Here is a 12,959-nt window from a genome sequence, read left to right on the forward strand (position 1 = left end):
TGTGCTTATGACACATCTGTGGAAATGCTGAAACTGAAGGATGAATTTATTCTTTTTCTTAAATGAAACTAAAAAAAATGAATTTGGCCACATTTCTGAGAATAATTACTATATGGAAAATTAGACAATTCATTTCATTTGTTATAGAAGTAAGCTGGCAGGCCCTTATTGATGAGTAGCAGATGCTGAAGCTCAAAGAAGAGCCTTTGCAAGGTGCCTTTTCTACACAAAGCAAAATATAAGGGCTTGATCCTGGAATGTTTTACCCCGTAGGTCATATATGGGCAAACTTCCTGCTGAGGACCTTAGATTTGATCATAAGGGTGTATTTACAACATGCTTCAGGGTGGAGAGGGGGTGCTTTAAATAGAGCAATTCTGAGAGCCACTCTAATTAAATGCCCATAGCACCATGTGTATTCAGCGTCCCATGCTTCAGCATGGCAGCACGGGTGCTTTAACTAAAACTCTTTTGATGAGTTTTCGTTAAAGTGTCCCTGCTGCCATTTTGAAGCATGGGGATACTGAATGTACATGATGCAGTGGCTGTGGGAGCATGCTAATTAGCATGTTCCAGCAGACTCGATTAATTGAGCAGACATCAAGCAGATGTATAGGTACCCTAAGGGTCTATTCCTAGACCCAGTGTCACTTATAAGGGGAAGCTTTTCCCTAAGGCCCCAATTCAGAAAATCACAGAAGCACACGTTTAAGAGTAAAGGAGCTGAGAGAGGCTCTGTCAAAAAATGATACGATTATAGATATGCGTAACACTGAATGTATGTTATGCTCCCTGCTGAATCAGGCCCTAATGCTGAGTGCAAGTAGACAAACAAATTATATTAAGTTAAAAGGAGGACAAGAGACTTATGATGCAACAGCTGCTCAGAAGACTGCATGAAAAACAATTGGCACAGTAAACTGGCTTGAAAATAGAAAGACGTACTGTATTATGCATTAGCTGATCTGTATGTCCATTGCTATCCTGTGGTAAGTGAAAGCTAAACTGGGGCAGTTTGTTCAAATGAAATGAGGCTAAGTTAACATGGTTAACTTCCTAAGGATAATAGTGGATATATGAAACAGTTGCTGTGGAACAGGCAATGTGTGGTATGGCTTCCCTTTTAACTCTGTGTTACTTGTTCATTAATTCATATGCTGTGATGGAAGTAGGCATGGGTGCTATGACAGCAACAACACACTGAAATAATTTGCATTATTGGAGGAATAAGGAGTGGCACTGAAGGTTCAGCAGAACCCACTGACATCAAAGGAAAGACTCTTAACTGTTTACAATGGACTTTGGACAGGCCCTATATTCCTGGTGCCCAGCATCTGAGCTACAGCTAATGCTGTTTCTATAGCATAATTCTTTACTTTTTGCCTTTTCACTCCATCATTCTTTAAATTTTTTCTAACCTCAGGCTTCATGAGCCAGAATGAAAACAATTACTATAATTATTAACTTACTATTGTTCATGGTGTATGTTTCATTAGAACTAGTGGAGAAATTATTTTAGCTGTGCAATTAGGCCTCATGAGATGATAGAATTAGGCAAGCTGGTAGGTGGTGTTCACACTGAACCATGGGCAGAACAGTAGGGAAGTGTAAATGCACATTTTGTTCTCTCTTCTTGGTAGGTAATGAAAGGAGCAATTGTGAACTAAAGATCATCCAAAGCCACAAAGTTTGGATTCAAATCCTTGAATCAGGAGTCTGAAAACTCAAGATTTGGTTTTGTCTATTATGAAAACAGGACCAAACTTTACAGGTATTCAAATCTAGGGCTTTGGTTCATGGACACGTCTAGGATAATCTATGAACACTTTTAGGAATGAATATGCCAGTCTCCAGTAAGTTCAAAGCATACCTAGGCATACCAGAGAGGTGGATGACCAACCTTTGCTAATTAAATAAGAGCAGTAGAATTTCAAATAGGTCAGTTAGTACCCCGGGCACTTCACACACATTGCTGTTTTCCAGCTCATGAAATGGTGGGAGTGTTGTCAAAAAAGTACTATAATTTAATGAAGTTGACCAAGGGTGGTTATTTTAACTGAGTTTAAAGTATTACAGCTAAATTGTTGCCAAAGTGGGGGGCAGAATTAAATGAAGTATTACAGATTGTATTTTGGTGTCTTAGACTTCACAAAGGGACAGAATTTGGGGGCTGTTACCCATGGTATTTGAGCACCCTGGAAGCCACTTGATCTGAACTTAGCCAGCAATAAGAGTAGAGCTACGTTATACTGATACCCTTATGTATTGGGCAAGACACATTCTTTTAGCAATTAAAAAAACAACACTTCAGCTCATCTTTAAAGCTTTTTAAATAATAGATTTCCTGATCAACGACTCCATAGATTTCATAGACATTATGGCTGTAAGGGACCTCGGAAAATCATCAAGTCCAGCCCCCTGCCCCAAGGGCAGGAAGTCAGCTAGGGTCAAAGGATCCCAGCAAGATATGCGTCCAAACATTTCTTAAAAGATGTTAGCTGTGTGCTGTATACTCTGTGTGCTGATTTAGTGAAGTGATTATGAATAATGATGGTTATTACTGTGTTCTTTCCTTATTATGTAAATAAAGTTATGTCCTTTTCTGGCTAGCATTGGGCAGTACTTGATTAATTAAAATGGGGATGAGGAGGGTGTGGGAAATATAATGATGAAAGCTGTTGCTCTGATAGGCTGGCTTAGAGTCTTATGGCTCTGTGGAAAATTAAGTATGTGATACCTCCTGGAGATTGGATAATACAATGTATCTGTGTAGGAGAGCTCTATAGTTGGACAGGTCAGGGATTTGTAGGATGGTGAATTTTAGGAATTGGAGTAGAGAGCAAACTTGAAGATTTCACAGATTTTTCATCAATTAGGTTGACTAGAATGGAAGAAGACAATGTTTGACATCTACCTGAAGGCTGGTCTTACGCTCTATGCTTTCAAGCCAAAAGATCTCAGTGGATGGGTAGGCCAAGAGACTCATCACCATCCTTAGATATAAAACATAATTATAAAATCCAACTGTAAGAAAATAAGTTGGCAACCAAATCAGCATTCAGCTGTAGAACTTTATTTCCTTGAATAAGCCAGGGCCTGAGTTCTCACATCAACCCTAAAGAGCCCTGTACAGCAGCACCTCAGGTAAACTGATCAGCTAATGGCAAAGAGAAGAAACCCAGAGGTAGCGGAATTGTTTCAGTACTGACTGTCTAAAAATAAATTGATACACACTGTGCCCATACACAGGCAGGGACCTGCATTTCCCATCCCACCCCCATCCAATGAGTTCTCAGACCAAATGCTTTATAAAGATTTTAAAATTCCAAATTCAGAATAGTTAGACAGTTGAAGAGATTCATGCATTACAACCTGTAATTAGTAGGAGATTGGGGAGGCTGGATACAGAAAGCATGCAATTAAGTGTGGGAGTGAGCTGAAACAAAAACCAGATAAGCTTGCTACATGACAGCCATGTGTTTACCTAGCACATCATTTACAACTCTAGCTCCTAAAGGAAATAAATAATTAAGGGCTTCATAAATCTTACCCTGACCACATAATAACCATGCACATTTATTTTATCAGTCATAAAGAACTGTACATTTCATCACCATCACACTTCGACTCTAACTCTGAATTTGTAGGAGTTAGGGTGAATTATGTATTACTTTTGGTTATTTTCATTTTAGGATCTAAATATTTTTCTTTTCACCCACATTGTAATATTGGAATATTATCAGTATATCTATTTATGAATGGAAAGTACAAGTTTCTGCTGATGCATTTAGCACCACTTTTCCTTGAGAGCAGCCTGCAGTGTCATAGGGTGAGTGTTATGGTATTGATTTAGCACAAATTTACATATAACAGGGGTGTCAAACTTGCCTGTACCCCCAGGCCAGATCTGAACTATGGGGCTCCTTGCAGGCTGGATCTAGACCACTAAGAGTCTCCTGAGGCAGACATAGACCCAGAGGTGGCAGTGGGGTGAGTTGCAGTGGGGGCAGTGAGCAACAGTGGCAGTGGCAGTGTAGAGGTTCATGTAACTGTCCCTTGCCCCCCATTGCCAACATTTATGCCTATAGGAATTCCATAGCAGGGAATTGTACAGCAGCCCTGCCTCCACATTTCTGGCACCTCAGGGAGCCCCACAGGTGAAATGGCTCCATGTCCAGATCTGGAGCATGAGCTGTATGTTTGACACCCGACATAAGCACAGCCTCAAGGCTGAAAAATATGCATGACCCTTCCTTGATAAGACATAACATAACCTCCCGTCTTTGAGTTCCAGGCCTCTAATAGTTGTGCTAAAAGAACTGGGCAGCTATAGGAATATTGTTTGTCCTTTCTAAACTGCAAGCAACAAAGAGAGGCAGTATGCTCATGTACACTGAATCAGATCTTGCTGCCATTTAATTCAGTGGTAAAAACTTCCATTGCTATGAAGAGGAATAGAAGTGGGCTAAACAATAATCTGAAATTTCTTCAACTATAGGTGAGATCTGAGGGAAATGAACATTAAACAAAAGATGTTTTGTTTAGCAGGTGGTAAAAGTAGGGTTTTATAATAAAGCTGATTGCAGCCTTAGTTATAGAGAAATTTACAGTGGGCATTGACACATAACATGTTAACTACTAAATAAATGTACTTTTTTCCATAGAAGAAATGGAGCTGATGCACAATGTATATAGCCTTACATCATTGTAAGGCCATATACAAACATTCAGTTTTTCCTAGAAGAGCTGCTGCTCTCCCAGTTGCAACTGTGTATAGATGCTCAGGATATTTTTCCAGAGCAAAAATGGCTGCTCTGGGAGAAAAATAACCTGGGAACAAGCAAGGTTAAATCACTTCCTGGAGAGCTTCTATACACATTCTCTAGTATCCCAGGGTGGTCTTCTCCCACCTCCACTCCTCACTCCAAGACAGTGTGTTGCCCACTGGACTCTATGGCTCCAGCTGAGACAGTAGCAGAACATGCCTCCTTCATAATCTGCACATTGTACAACAGGGAGAAAGGCTGATGATGGGTAGTTTGGGTCAGTCAATCAGGGATGCCCTGGGGACTCCTGCCATCTGTCTCCAGGCAGAGAGAGCCTGCTGAGCATGCTGAGATGTCTGCGCAGGAGTTCCCTGGCTGTGCAACATAAGCACTGCAAGCTCTCTAATTTTCAGGGACTCAGTGTTGGAATTTTTGTTCAGGTGTCACCAGGTACATTTTTCTACTAGGAAAACAAACTACTAGGAAGATTACTTCAGATCATTTGAATATGTATATGCAGCTTAAGTCACTCCATTCTGCGGTAAAGTTACCTCTCAGAAAGTTAGAGTAACTACGCACTGGTGTGAATGTGACCAGTGTACTGGTGGTGTCTGCTCCTCTTGTTAATTTCATCCCTGGATGACCACTTACTCTTTGCAAACTAACTCCCCTCCTCACCTAGTGGTCCGGCACTATAATCGTGTCAACTGTAGGCAGCTAATCTGGAAGAACTGATTATGTGTCTGCTCCTGATTTTGGAGTAAAATCTGGGCTAAATTACTCCATAGTAATCCTGCTGTGTATCTACACCTATGTATACTGTAGCAGGACACTAAGGTGCCTGCTACTGAGAGCCCGGAAGACTCCTCAGGTGCTGGTTGCTGAGGCAACTAGAGGGAGCTAATGATCTTTGCTTTGTAGCCCAGGGGCTTGTGTTTATGTTGCTGTTTGTTTATCACCGGTGGTTTGGGTGAGGCTATGAGGGGATGGAGGAGGCCTCATAGGGGACTCACAGTAGAGTGAGGACCCCAGCCCCAGTGAGGGCAATGAATTCGGGGTGTACAGACCCCAGCTCCAGAGAATAGCCCAGTGAGAAGGGCAGCGCTGCAGAGAAGAGCCCCAGTGTGGGTGTGGAGAGCCCCAGTGAGAGGGGCAGCATTACAGAGAAGGCCCCAGTGAGAAGGGCGGTGTACTGAGAAGGCCCCAAGGCTTAGATACACAGGACACCCGGAGCAGGAGAACTGTGGCCAAGCGGAAGAGAGGTAGCCTCCCTATAAAAACACAGATCATCAAAGTCGTGGCGGGTGAGAATAGGAGGGTGCAAGTCAGAAGCTTGGCACGGTAGAAGGGGCGACAGGGGATAGCATAGCGACCCTGCCATCCCTCCTGTTACATATATCTTCAAAAATGAAGGAGGAAATTGGTTCTTTCCGCCTCACTACATTTCTGTACGTTGCTATACCCACAAATGCTGTGTATTTGGCTCTGATAGTTACACCAAAGTTTTCTTAGAATGCAGGGAGGGGTGCTGAGAAAGCGAGAAATTATTTGCAGCCATATAGTTAGCAAATGTCTATGTCTGGACCTTCATGCTGGAAGCAAAAAAACCTATGAAGGCTTTTGCGGCAGCATAATTGTAGCACTGAGTAAGGTGATTGTTGATAAGCAAATAGTAATTGATATGCATCAAGTTGAGACTGAATTTTTGCCCATAAAAGGGATGATCATTAGCATTATAACTGAACCATATAACATACAAGCATATGGATCATCCTGTTTGCAAATAGGAACCGAATCTGAATGGAAGAAGACTGCCACCTCTCTCTCCCTAAGAAACACACACACTTTCATTTTCACCACCCCTCCACTCCTTTTGCAAGCTAAAAAGAAACATTTTATGTTCTCGGTCTTTTAGTTTTTTAACATACAAATGTAATCATAATAAGCTCAATAGCTATGACACAAGTTTAAAAAGGCCAATATCTGTCTTTGGTAGAAAAGAAGGGCAGTGTTAATTTGTTGTTCAGTTGTTTTTCCCTCTCTCTCAAAACCGTGTACAAATTAGACATTTACATGATAGACAAGTATGTTCCTTTCTTAGGGAAAGTACTCTATTGGAACTCAAAGCTAGGGTAAGTTCCATGTAATGTGGCAGTTGCCAAGGTAACTACTTGTTCTTAATTGAATAGTAGAGAAAATATTTGTGTAACTTATTGGCACATAAATTAAGGTTGCCCTTGAGCAGACTTAAACTCACACAACCTTCTTTTTTAACCAAATTGTCCTAGTTTCCTAGATATTCTTTTAATGCACAAACATCAATGAAGAGCCACAGGATGCCAGTGCTTCCCCCCACAACGCCTGTGGTTAGGGTTGCATAATGCCCAATTCCAGCATATAAATGAATGAACTAGCTATATTATTAAAGGAAAATGATGACTTCTTGTACTGTAAACCCCACATAGAATAGAGAATAACACTCCTGCTTATAATGAAAAACTTGGTTACAAATAAGGCTTCTACTGAAAAAATATAAATCAGTTGTGTCTTTAGTATCTATGCTTCGCCAGTGCAGATTGCTGGATCTCTGCTGATGTTTATGGATCCATGTTGTTTTACATCAGCTGAGGGATCTGGCCTTCTGGTTTTAACCCTATAATTATTCTTTCCATCTAATAAAATTTGCATTGATTTCTGAACTACAAAACACACAGTTTATTAAAGCAAGTTTGAATACAGAGTCATAGAATCATCGAGATGTAGGACTGGAAGGGGGATCCAGAGGTCATCTAGTCCAACCCCCTGCTGGAGTCAGGATCATCCCTATTCAAACCATCCCATACAATCATAAACTAAACTCTATATAAGAGTACCATCAGCACTGACACAACATAGCCCTAACACCCTAACCTCCTACAGGTAAAGCAGGGGAACCACGGCAGCCCACATGTGGTCAACATATGCTCAAGAGGTCCCAGGCAGAAGGCCTTGCCACCCGCTACAGAGGAAGGTAACAACCCCCACAGTCATACCAATCTGACCATGGGGCAAAATTCCTTCCTCACCCTAAATATAGACCCTGATTGGACAGGCAAGACCCTCTAGCCAGGAACTTGGGGCTTTATTCCCAGCAGGAGAATCAGCACACCCCAGTCGATGGCCCCAGTCTTAACCAACACCCAATGCCTCAAGGAAGGTTTAAAAACACCCTGACACATGTAGCAGAAAACAAAGTGGAGGAGGGAGAAATCAGCAAAGCCTAGAAGCATGGGAAATACCTATGGTAGAAAATAGGCATAGGTATTCCTAGATCATTCCTGGCCAGTGGCTGTCCAAACTTTTCTTGAGCACCTCCAGTGATGGACAGTCTACAACTTCCTTAGGCAGTCTATTTCACTGCCTCACTATTCTCACTGGCTGCTTGCAGATGTTAACACCTCCCTCCCTCTCCCCCTCCTCCCCCCAAAACAGTGCTTTACTTTAAACTCAGAGTGTTTCTGCACCAAGCCCTGTGCATGCCCAGAAGAGGTAGCACCTTAGTTGGACCCAGTTCATCCAACATCTGTATAGACTGGGTGCTTTAGTGGGGCTTTTATCTAATAGCTGGTTGAATCAACTTTAGATAAATGTATCATAAAGCCCTGCTGAAGCATCCAATTTATACAGATGTTGCAGAACTGGGTTGAAGTAATACACTGTTTCTTCTGGTGAAGTGTGGTTTGTTTGGGTTCTGCAAGCTAACACAGTGAAGAACTTTTTCCAGATAGCCAGTCTAAACTAACTTTGCTGCAACTTTAGGTCTGCTTCTGGTCAAATACAGTAGTCATGTCATCTCTGATACACTACTGGGCAATGGTCTCAGAGCATGAATGACTGGTGCCTTCTGTGACTGGGGGGCACCGTGGCAGTGAGCAGGGACCACCCGTAGCCTCCAGTGGCATTGTTGGCAGCAGCAAGCGGGGACCTCCCACATCCACGCCCCACACTGTCAGCAGCGGTGAGCAGGAACCTCCCAAAGCTGCCACCCATGTTGGTGGCAGTGAGTAGGGACCGCCTGCAGCCACCATCAATGGTGTCGACAGTGGGCAGCAAGCGGGGATCGCTCACAGCCACCAGCAGCCACATCGTCAATGAGAGGGGGTGGTGACCACCTGCAGAAGCTGGTGGTGCCTTCAGCAGTGGCCAATCTCAGGGGGGGCATGTGCCCTCCTGTGCCCTCCCTATGTGTCGCCTATGTCTCAAAGGGTAAAGATTTTGGGGACAAGATGTGACCAATTACATCTTCACAGACAGGCTCACTAACCTAGTGAGGAGGGTTTTAAACTAGGTTCACCAGGGGATGGAGACCAAGCCCCTGAGGTAAGTGGGGAAGCAGGAGATGGGGAGGAAGAGGAAGCAGGAGGGGGCAAAACAGGAAGTGTTTTCCTACTTCCTGAGAAATCGGGGGAATTGACTAGTTACCTCAGGTGCCTGTACACAAATGCATGGAGCCTTAGAAGCAGGTCTGTCCCTGCACGGGGGGTGCAAATCGGGGTGACTGCCCCAGGCCCTGCACTTTGGCGGGCCCTGCAGAGCCAGGCCGGCTTCACATTTGGCTGCGTGCCACTCCCCCCCCCCGCCACCGCTGCTGCGTCTGGGCCCCGCACAGGCTGATTTGCCCTAGGCCCCACACCCTGCCACAGTCATCTCTCTGGGAAACAAGCAGGATGAATTGGAAGTCCTTGCACAGTTATGGGACAGTGATGTAACTGGAATAACAGAAACTTGTTGGGATAGCTCGCATGACTGGAGCACTGTCTTGAATGGGTACAAACTGTTCAGGAAGGACAGGCAGAGGAGAAGGAGGAGCTGCACTTTATGTAAAAGAGCCTATGATTGCTCAGAGCTCCAGTATAAAACTGGAGGTAGGCCTGTTGAAAGCCTCTGGATTAAGGTTAGAGCAGAAAGCAATAAGGATTGCTATAGTGGGTGTCTGCTATAGTTCACCAGACCAGGAGGAAGCGTTGGATGAGGCTTTGTTCAAACAGCTAGTGGAAGTTTTCCCATCACAAGTCCTGGTTCTCATGGGGGACTTTGATCACCCTGACATCTGTTGGGAGGGCAATACAGCAGTGTGTAGGCAATCCAGGAAGTTTTTAGAAAGTGTTGGGGACAACTTCCTTGTGCAAGGACTGGTGTGGCTAATGAGGGGCTGTGCTCTTCTTGACCTGCTGCTCACAAGCAGGGAAGAATTGGTGGGGAATTAGTGGATGGCAACTAATGGGCAGGAGTGACCACGAAACGATTCACTTCAGGATCCTGATGAAAGAAAGCACGGCCAGTAGCAGAGTAAGGACCCTGGACTTCGTAAAAGCAGACTTCAACTCACGCAGGATCCCCTGGAAAGCCAGTCAGAGGGAGAGAAGAGTCCAGGAGAGCTGGCTGTACTTTAAAGAAGCCTTACTGAAATTGCAGAAATAAACCATCCTGATGTGCAGGAAGACAAGCAAGTATGGCAGAAGACCAGCTTGGCTTAGCAGGGAACTCTTCAATAAACTAAATCACAGAAAGGAAGCTTATAATAAAACTGCAAAAACTTGGACAAATAAATAGGGAGGAGTATAAGAGCATTGCTTGAGCATGTAGGGATGAAGTCAGGAAGACCAAAGCACAATTGGAGTTGCAGCTAGCAAGGGATGTGAAGGGTAACAAGAAGGGTTTCTACCAGTATGTTGGTAGCAAGAGGAGGATCAGGGAAAGGGTGGGTCCGTTACTGAATGGGAGAGGCAACTTTGTGACAGAGGGTGCAGAAAAGGCTAAAGTGCTCAATGCCTTCTTCACCTCAGTCTTTACAGGCAAGGTCAGCTCCCAGACTACTGCACTGGGCAGTACAGTTTGGGGAGGAGGTAAGCAGCCAACAGTGGCAAAAGAACAGGTTAGGGACTATTTAGAAAAGTTGGACATATACAAGTCCATGAGGCCGGATAGGATGCACCTGAGGGTGCTGAGGGAGTTGGATGATGTGATTGCAGAGCCATTGGCCATCATCTTTGAAAATTCATGGTGATCAGGAGGTCCTGGATGATTGGAAAAGGGCAAACATAGTGCCCGTATTTAAGAAAGGGAAAAAGGAGGATCCAGGGAACTACAGACCAGTCAGCCTCACCTTAGTCCCTGGAAAAATCATGGAGCAGATCTCATCAAGGAATCCATTTCTAGGCACTTGCGGGAGAAGAAAGTAATTGGGAACAGTCAGCATGGATTTACCGATTGCCTTCTATGACAAGGTGACTGGCTCTGTGGGTGTGGAGAGACCAGTGGATGTGGCCTCCCTTGATTTTAGCAAGGTTTTTGATACAGTCTCCCACAACATTCTCACAGGCAAGCTAAGGACGAATGGACTATAAGGTGGATTGAAAACTCTGAGCCTGATGCTCCAGCCAGGATAGTAATCAATGACTTGATGTCTAGTTGGCAGCCATTATCAAGTGGAGTGCCCCAAAGATTGGTCGTGGGGCTGGTTTTATTCCTTTTCTTCATCAGTGACCTGGAAGATTGTATAGAGTGCACCCTCAGCAAGTCTGCAGATGACACCAAGCTGGGGGAAATAGTAGATATACTGGAGGGTAGGGCTAGGATTCAGAGCAATCTAGACAAATTGGAGGATTGGGCCAAAAGGAATCTCATGAGCCTCAGCAAGGACAAATGCAAAGTTCTGCACTTAGGACAGCACAATCCCATGCACCAGTCCAGGCTGGGGGCTGACTGGCTGGGTAGCAGCTTTGCAAAAAAGGACCTGGGGGTTACAGTGGACGACAAGCTGAATATGAACCAGCAGTGTGCCCTTGTTGCAAAGAAGTCTAATGGCATACTGCGTTGCATCAGTAGGAATGTTCCCAGTAAATCAAGGGAAGTGATTATTTCCCTCTATTCAGCACTGATGGGGCCACGTCTGGAGTACTGGGTTCAGTTTTGGGCCCCCTGCTACAAAAAGGATGTGAACAATTGGAGAACAATTGGAGGCCAACGAAAATTTTGAGGGGGCTGGAGGACATGATTTATGAGGATAGACTGAGGGAACTGGGCTTATTTAGTCTAGTGAAGAGGAGATTGAGAGGGGATTTAATAGCAGCCTTCAACTACCTGAAGGGCAGTTCAAAAGAGGATGGAACTGGACTGTTCTTAGTGATGGCAGATGACAAAACAAGGAGCAATGGTCTCAAGTTGCAGCAAGGGAAGTTTAGATTAGATATTAGGAAAAAAATTATTACTAGGAGTGTAGTAAAACACTGGGACAGGTTACCCAGAGAGGTGGTGGAATCTCTGTCCTTGGAGGTTTTTAAGACCTGTCCAGACAAAGCTTTGGCTGGGATGATCTAGTTGGGGATGCTCCTTCCTTGAGTAGGGGTTGGACTAGATCAGTGGTTCTCAACCTTTTTTGTACCAGGATCCATTTGTAAACATCTTGGTGGTCATGATTGACCACAAGATGAATATGAGCCACCAAAGTGATGTCACATCTGGTAAAGCAAAAAAAACTATGGCTTGCATCTATATATACTTCTCAAGTAAATCTCAAGATGTCATCCTCCCACTGTACTTGGCCTTGGTGAGGCCACAGCTGGAGTACAGCATCCAATTCTGGGTTCTGCAATTTAAAAAGGATGTCGAGAAGCTTGAGAGAGTCCAGAGGAGAGCCATGCACATGATCAGAGGGCAAGAGAATAGGCCCTATGAAGAGAGGCTGAGAGCCATGGGACTTGTCAGTCTGGAAAAGCGCAGGCTCAGGGGGGACCTGGTGGCTACCTGTAAGTACACAAAGGGTGTTCATCAGGATCTGGGAGAATGTCTGTTCACCAGAGCACCCCAAGGAGAAACAAGGTCAATGGTCAAAAACTCCTACAAGACCATTTTAGGCTGGGCATAAGAAAAAGTTTCTTTACTGTCCGAGCCCCCAAGACCTGGAATAGACTCCCTCCAGATGTGGTGCAGGCACCTACTCTGGACTTATTCAAGAAATGATTGGATGCTTATCTTGCCAGGGTCCTTTGACCCTAGCTGACTTCCTGCCCCTGGGGCAGGGGGCTGGACTTGATGATCTTTGAGGTCTCTTCCAGCCTTAACGTCTATGAAATCAATGAAATCTGTGGCCAGTCCTGACCCACTGCCCCTCACCCATTGCCTCCGACCCCCAGGCCCAGCCCCCAGTGTGTG

The sequence above is a fragment of the Alligator mississippiensis genome, chromosome 3 (genome assembly GCF_030867095.1).
Source record: "Alligator mississippiensis isolate rAllMis1 chromosome 3, rAllMis1, whole genome shotgun sequence".
Taxonomy (NCBI): Eukaryota; Metazoa; Chordata; order Crocodylia; family Alligatoridae; genus Alligator; species Alligator mississippiensis.